The sequence below is a fragment of the Pan troglodytes genome, chromosome 1 (assembly GCF_028858775.2).
Source record: "Pan troglodytes isolate AG18354 chromosome 1, NHGRI_mPanTro3-v2.0_pri, whole genome shotgun sequence".
NCBI classification, from domain to species: domain Eukaryota; kingdom Metazoa; phylum Chordata; class Mammalia; order Primates; family Hominidae; genus Pan; species Pan troglodytes.
Genome location: NC_072398.2, coordinates 135,694,235 through 135,702,408, shown reverse-complemented (window position 1 = coordinate 135,702,408; position 8,174 = coordinate 135,694,235). Strand labels below are relative to the sequence as shown.

Sequence of the window (8,174 nt, the reverse complement as noted above, 5' to 3'; positions counted from 1 at the left end):
CTACTATTTTTCCTCTGACTTCTCTTTTAACTATTTCCATAAGGTCTTACATACTGTGTTTTCACCATTGTTATTTTCTAGATGTTCTTGAGTTTCTGTTTGAATTTGCTCTTTTATCTTCAACAATATTTTATTAGGAGATTCAGAAGGGCTACATTAGGAAATTCTTTTAAACTATAGTATTACCAATGATTGAACTTGAGAAAATTAAGTTCTGTGTGATGAAAGTCAATGAAAATGTGTGAGGGGCGTTGAAATGTTTTCTGTGAATCAGTAGCAAACTGCTTTTTTTAGTGGAATTAGAAATAGTTAAGGCTGGAAGAATCTGTAGAGAAAACTAAAAGTGGAACTAGAGGCCAGGTCTAGGTAAAAGTAAAATGAGACACATTATCAGTAAGATGGCATCTGAAACACATTATCAAAGAGCACTATCCCCATCTCCTCAAGCCTTATTGTTTTCTTGATGTCTGAACCACACAGTGTCACTCTTTACATCTTGTGCTGGGTTATAATTGCTCATATTAGACTGTAAGCTCTTTGAGGGCAGAGAGTCTGTTCTTTGAAGTAACAATCCCTGGTGCTCACTCTACCTAGTTGTACTGTGGCTGATTATAGTTGGTGAGATCAAAGTGTCATAGACACTAAACAATGAAAATGCCATTAAATGAATATAAAACTTCTAGAAGATACCTGCTGCCAACACAAATTAGATTAGTTGGCATAAAAATCTGCTCTGGATCAATCACTTGTTTTAACTGTTTGGGTAATATTGCTGTCATGTTATAAATTGCTGATATAGATTTTTCTCAAGTTTCATAATATTCAGAAAGTGACTCTTTAAAAAGTTTCAACGTGTCTTTTACTTTGAAATCATAGTCTTTTGCACTTGTATTAGTCTTTGTTTGCTTTTCTCTGGTCTCAGCAAAATGCTTGTGTAACTGTCTGACCTTTTCACAAATTATGGCAGTGCTTAACAGTACATTTTTCTGGGCTTGGTCTTCTTTCCATATATAGAGAACTCAGAGCTGTCTTGCATCTGCCCACTTGGGCTACAGAAGTAGGGACAGTCATTGCTCTGGGTGTTTATAATGAAGCAGGTGGGGACTGAATGGATGATGGGCACATAGAAAGATAATTGATTAAAACTCACTTATACAAAGACAAAATCACTATATTTTAAATCCAAAGTTGGCCAAACCACTGTAGTGATTACTGCATCTCCCCTTAATAGTTAACAACTACAATAATAACAGCAACAACAACAACAAAGAGCTGCTGTCATTCATTGACTGCTTACTCTGTGTCAGATGCTGTTCTTAGCACCCTCCACGGCTAACTCACTAAATCTTCATGACCCAAGTAACTATGACTTTACTCATTTTACAGATAAGATAACTAATACACAGAGAGATTAAATTTCTCAGGTCCCTGAGTTAGTAAGTGGCAAATCTGGAATTCAAATTCCAAAGCAGTCCAGTTTTAGAAGCTTCTCATTACTATTATATGCTGCTGCTTCTAATACAAAATGATTGGGCTTTAAGTACTTATCTATTCAGTGGCTTACACATAATCAACAAGAACAGTCATTAGTGAAATCAAAGAATTTCAAAGCCAGAAGAAACCCTAGGGAGCAACAAGTTGGTCACATCTCTCCAGTTTTCAGATGAGAAGTTGGAGGCCCAGAGAGATGGAAGAGCAGAATTATAGATATGGAAATGGACAGAGCCAGGAGTTGACTTCAGGTCTTCTGCCTCTTAGGATATTTTCTTTTTAAATGACATTAAATATTCTTTCCTTTGTTTTCATCATGCACTATCTTGTATAAAAGGTAGAAATTTATACTATTCCTATTTTTATTCTATAATTGTGCAAAAAAAAGATCAGGGATGTAATATTTGTTGAGCAACTGTTATGCACTGGCTCCATAGTAATTCCGGGTTGCAAATGCTACTGTCCTTTTTATCCAACTGAGGAAGCCAAGGCTCAGAGAGGTTAAAAACTTGCCTGAATCCTAGGGCTAGTAAGTGTTGGAACTCCATTTGAATTCTTACTCATTGGACTTTGAAACCAACAGTCTTTGTACTCCCTGGACTGTCCATGGTTAAGGCCTTCAAAGAGTACAGACTTCATTAACCATATATATTTAGCTCTAGCTATTTACTCATTTTTCTACTGAGAGACATGCTCTCCTCCAATGTTGCAAATATGCCTGGTACATCTATTAATGATATAGTTTATGAAAGGGAGGTTTTATGGATCTCTGCCTTTTGGTGAAAAAATTTTCTGGCAGAGTGCCTCCTGAAAAAAAAAAATCTCCATTACTGAGAAGCCCTTTCATTTGTAATTGCTTCTTAGGTAAGACTATTAGATATTCCTCCCTAGCTGCTGTAGCTGGGCTATAAATTGTCTGCACTTTGTCTTGTTGGGATTTTGTGGTTTAATTGTTCCAAGTCACTTACATGGAGCTACATTTACAGACACAAAGAGGAGCTGGACTGATGTTTAGCTGTCTTGCACCAGCTTGTATTTTTGGATTAGCTAGTATCCCAGGAAAAGGGTTTGTATCCAAGATAATCCTTCCTCTGGACTGGTTTTCTTTCTGTGTTTTGACCCTCCCAGAAGCAGAAGAGTCATCTTGCGTCTCAGTAAAAGTAGAGAAGGGGAAATATCTTTGAGTTGCTGGGTAGGATAGCTTCTCTCGCTCAGCATTTTTTCTGTTCTCCACAAGAAAACCTCTTACTGCAAAATATGTTTGTTGGTGGATCACAGACTTCAAACTCACAGGACCTTATCTCCGATACACTGAAAGTAAATGCAACATATTAAATAGTTTAATCAAAATGATGTAGACAGGCTATGAAGTGTCTGTAAACATTTGGTAAGCAATTTTGTCTTTTTTGCTGTTGTTCTTGTTCCCCTAGTTGCCATTACAATTCTTGGTTGGGGTTACTAGTGTTTGTTTTTAATCTTTAAGGATACTGTCCCTTTGGCTGTTTGTGAAATCTCGTCCAGGAATCTGATGCAAAGAAGCACGAAGACCTTCATTTTCACTCCAGTGGTTGTGGTGACTGTGGTGGGTCTGGGGGAATGACGCAAGTTAATTGGTGGCGAGTTAATCCCCCTCGAGAAATGTGGGGTTGGAGGCAAAAGACAAAAGCTTAGACGTGGCCTATTATTTTCTTGTTTCCTTCATTTGCCTGAATCCATGAAGCCAGTGGGAGTCAATCAGGCAACACAAGGATACTCCAGTCTCTTTTCTTGCCTTCCTCATAAAGGCAGTCATAGGAGTTGGGCAGGTAGCATGGCCTATTACATTGTCCTGGGATCCACACCATCTAGCTGGCCTCACCACCGTAAGGCCATTTCCATCTGAAGGATCCAGGCAGTTCTTTACAATGTACCATTATAGCAGAACTGCTTCCTTACCTGAGTGGCATTTCAAATTAACATAATAGTATCCTAATGAGCTGTGCCACTTTCAACTTGCCAAATATGTTCAAAGTACTTTTCTCAACAGCAGTGTCATACCCAGTCAATCAAGTAATCCATTACCCACTGGCTCCTGGCTGAAGGAAAGGTCATACGCTTGTCTTGCAAAACAAAAGAGAATTGTTTCAAGACAGAGGCCAATTGTAGCATGTTTTAAATGCTTCTGGCTACCTGAGTGCCCAAACTTGACTAATCTCATGGTAGGGGTGAAACTTACAGAGCCAATTCTAATATAAAACAGCAGACACATAACAAACCAACAAACCGATTTCCAACTCTTTAACAAAGGGAGTTACTTCAGCTTTTGTTGGGAAAGAGGTGATTGTTATCCACATTCAGGAAGCCCCTGTGAGTTGTAGAAATGGGACACAGCAATAATCAAGAATGCCACTGAAGGAATATTGAAAAAGTAATTAGATTTTCCTTAGTTCATCATCTAATTAGAGGGCAGGTTAAAGTCCAAAGTAATGAAATTAAAATCTAACTACCGTTAAATCTGTAATGTTTTTTGCTGGTACCAGAGCACCTGGCACTGTAGGAGTCGTGTGAGGACACAGAAGCCCCAAAAGCAGAGGAGTGTAAGGCTTTAGATAGAATTTGACAGGGCTCCATATGAAACAGGGGCAGGGGGTGAGAACAAATTGACAAGATATCAGGACGTATGATTCTTTGTTGAAAAAGGAATAATACTTATATATAGAAGTCTCAGTTTGCTCTGCTGCCAGATTATTCAGATTATGTTATTATAATAGGTCTAATAGGTCTACTTTTCCTTTATTAGTATACTTTTGTGGGAGATAGGCCCATTCATAGAAAATATAGACTTTTTAGCCATAGCAGTGTTTATTGCACCATTGGCAAATAATGAAACATTTGGACATTAGAATCAACTACAGGGATAGCATGACAATCCACAAAAGTACCTGGACTGAGTTCATTACATTTTTAACAGGAGAGGAATACACAACAGAAGAAACACACACCCACATGAACACACACGGGCACAAAGAGATACTATAGAATGGGGAGCCATAAATTATTGGCCTAATTCCTGCCTGGTTCCAAAGAAAAGGGGCAGTTGGAGCCCCCCAGGCCATCTCACCGCCTTTCCCCTGACTGGGTCCCTCCAACTGGTAGTTGCCAGCCAATGTTGGAGGTCTGACTCATGCTTTTCTCTCCTTGGGAAAAGGTGAGTTTAAATATTTGGCTTCTTACTAGAGAAGACCTATATACAAAAGGAATAGCCACACTGGCCTGAAAGGGCCAAAGTAGATAGCAAGTAAAGTTTTATGTTTCAGATATGAGCATGGGGTGGTGATATGGTTTTGCTCTGTGTCCCCACCCAAACCTCATCTTGAATTGTACTCCCATAATTCCCATGTGTTGTGGGAGGAACCTGGTGGGGGATAATGGAATCATGGGGGCAGTTTCTCCCACACTGTTCTCATGGTAGTGAATAAGTCTCACAAGATCTGATAGTTTGATAAGGGGAAACCCATTTCACTGGGCTCTCATTCTCTCTTTTTGCCTGCTGCCATCCATGTAAGACATGACTTGCTCCTCCTTGTCTTCTACCATGATTGTGAACCTCAGCCACTTGGAACTGTGAGTCTAATTAAACCTTTTTCTTTTGTACATTGCCCAGTCTTGGGTATGTCTTTATCTTAGAAAACAGACTCATACAGTAAATTGGTGCCAGTAGAGTGGGGTGTTGCTGAAAAGATACCTGAAAATGTGGAGGCGACTTTGGAACTGGGTAACAGGCAGAGGTTGGAACAGTTTGGAGAGCTCAGAAGAAGACAAGAAAATGTGGGAAAGTTTGTAACTTCCTAGAGACTTGTTGAATGACTTTGACCACAAGCCTGACAGCAATATGGACAATAAGGTCTAGGCTGAAGTGGTCTCAGATGGAGATGAGGAAGTTGTTGGGAACTGGAGCAAAGATATGTGTTGTTGTTGTGTTTTAGCAAAGAGACTGGTGGCATTTTGCCCCTGCCCTAGAAATCTGTGAAACTTTGAACTTGAGAGAGATGATTTAGGGTATCTGGTAGAAGAAATTTCTAAGCATCAAAACATCTAAGGGGTGACTTGGGAAGTGTTAATTCAGACTTGGGATGTTAAAGATATTCAGTTTTATAAAAGAAGCAGAGCATAAAAGTTTGTAAAATTTACAGCCTGACAATGTGATAGAAAAGAAAATCCCATTTTCTGAGGAGAAATTCAAGTTGGCTACAGAAATTTGCATAATTAATGAGGAGCTGAATGTTAATCCCCAAGACAATGGGGAAAATGTCTCCAGGGCATGTCAGAGGTCTTCTTGGCAGCCCCTCCCATCACAGGTGTGGAGACCTAGGAAGAAAATATAGTTTCCTGGGCTGGGCCCAGGGTCTCCGTGCTGTGCACAGTCCAGGGACTTGGTGCCCTGCATCCCAGCTGCTCCAGCCATGACTAAAAGGGGTCAAGGTACAGCTTGGGCCATGGCTTCAAAGGGTGTAAGCCCCAAGCTTTGACAGCCCCAACATGATGTCGAGCCTGAGGGTGCACAGAAGTCAAGAACTGGGGTTTGGGAACCTCCACCTAGATTTCAGAAGATATATGGAAACGCCTGGATGCCCAGGCAGAAGTTTGTTGCAGGGGCAGGGTGCTTGTGGAGAACCTCTGCTAGCACAGAAGGGAAATGTGGGGTCAGAGCCCCCACACACAGTGCCTACTGGGGCACTGCCTAGTGAAGCTGTGAGAAGAGGGCCACTGTCCTTGAGACCCCAGAATGGTAGATCCACTGACAATTTGCACGCTTCACCTGGAAAAGGTGGCTGTACTCTGCAAAGCTACAGAGATGGAGCTGCCCAAGACCATGGGAACCCACCTCTTGCATCAGCATGACCTGGATATGAGCCATGGAGTCAAAGGAGATCATTTTGGAGCTTTAAGATTTGACTGCCCTGCTGGAGTTTGGACTTGCATGGGGCCTGTAACTCCTTTGCTTTGGCCAATTTCTCCCACTTGGAATGGCTGTATTTACCCAATGCCTATACCCCCATTGTACCTAGGAAGTAATTAACTTGCTTTTGATTTTACAGGCTTATAGGTGGAAGGGACTTGCCTTGTCTCAGACGAGACTTTGGACTGTTGACTTTTCAGTTAATATTGAAATAAGTTAAGCCTTTGGGGGACTACTGGGAAGGCATGATTGGTTCCGAAATGTGAGGACATGAGATTTGGGAGGGGTCAGGGGCAGAATGATATGGTTTGGCTCTATGTCTCCACCCAAAATCTCATCTTAAATTGTACTCCAATAATTCCCACTTGTTATGGGAAGAACCTGGTGGGAGATAATTGAATCATGGGGGCAGTTTCCCCCAGACTGTTCTCATGGCAGTGAATAAGTCTCATGAGATCTGATGGTTTGATAAGGGGAAACTCATTTCACTTGGCTCTCATTCTCTCTTTTTGCCTGTTGCCATTCATGTAGGAAGTGACTTGCTCCTCCTTGTCTTCCACCATCATTGTGAGGCTTCTGCAGCCACGTGGAACTGTGAGTCCATTAAACCTTTTTCTTTTGTAAATTGCCCAGTCTTGGGTATGTCTTTATCAGAGCATGAAAACAGACTAATACAGGTGGTATTACTCAAATGTCCACTTTTTCTTCTCCTATAGGGTTCTCTTCCTCTGAAGAGTTAGGAAAGAATAGGAGTTGTCCCCAAATTGTCCACCCCATCTTCATACACTCCTCCCAATGCCTTCCAAGCCCCCAGGCCCACCCTGCCTGAAATTCCTGCCCATGGTCCCCATGATACCTCCATAGGCTGCAGCTCCCTCCAGGCAGCCGTTAGAGGACTGAGGATGTGGTTCACCCACACTGGACTGCCCATCTCTTGTTCCCCAGTACCCTCTCACAGGGGTGTACAGGTATGTTATTGAATAAAAGGTTTAGGGTAAAGGGGGGATATTTAATGTTGTTCAAATTATGACTTTCCCCACATTCCATGGAAAACTCACCTGAAAAGAGAAATTTTAATGGGGATCCTCTCATAATTGCCATAGTTGTTAACTTTGTAGGCCACTTTTTTTTTTTTTTTTGAGATGGAGTCTCGCACTGTCACCCAGGCTGGAGTGCAGTGGCGCAATCTTGGCTCAGTGCAAGCTCCACCTCCTGGGTTCATGCCATTCTCCTTCTTCAGCCTCCTGAGTAGCTGTGATTACAGGTTCTCACCACCATGCTCAGCTAATTTTTTATATTTTTAGTAGAGATGGGGTTTCACCATGTTAGCCAGGATGGTCTTGATCTCCTGACCTCGTGATCCACCCACCTCAGCCTCCCAAAGTGCTGGGATTACAGGCATGAGCCACCGTGCCCAGGCCTGCATTCCACTTCTAAGTTAGCCCTTTCAGCAAGAATGTATGTATCCTTCTTCTAATCTCCACCACATGACTCTCTATGCGTCTTTATCCACAGAGGTAGATATTATTCTCCATCCCCAATTTTAAAGTCTGTGTTGCTCAGTCTGAATGAAAATTCCTCAGAAAGCTCCCCTCATCTTCCATTCCCAGCCCACAGAACAACACTGAGTCTGCAGAGTCATCCAGGGTAGACCTGAACGCCAATTCTGGTCACCAAGGTTGTCCCACAGTGTGAGATGTAAATATGCTTCTTTATTTTTCTAAAAATTAAAAAAAATTGGACA

At 41.6% G+C, this 8,174-nt stretch overlaps 1 long non-coding RNA gene across 1 annotated transcript; it reads left to right on the top strand.

The window, feature by feature from the left end:
* Positions 1-2,439: 2,439 nt before the first annotated feature.
* LOC129143213 (uncharacterized) lies at positions 2,440-7,052 on the top strand. The gene is made up of 4 exons (XR_008546371.1): positions 2,440-2,878; positions 3,013-3,073; positions 4,442-4,678; positions 5,037-7,052. It is a non-coding gene; the product is annotated as an uncharacterized LOC129143213 (long non-coding RNA).
* The last annotated feature ends 1,122 nt before the right edge of the window (positions 7,053-8,174 follow it).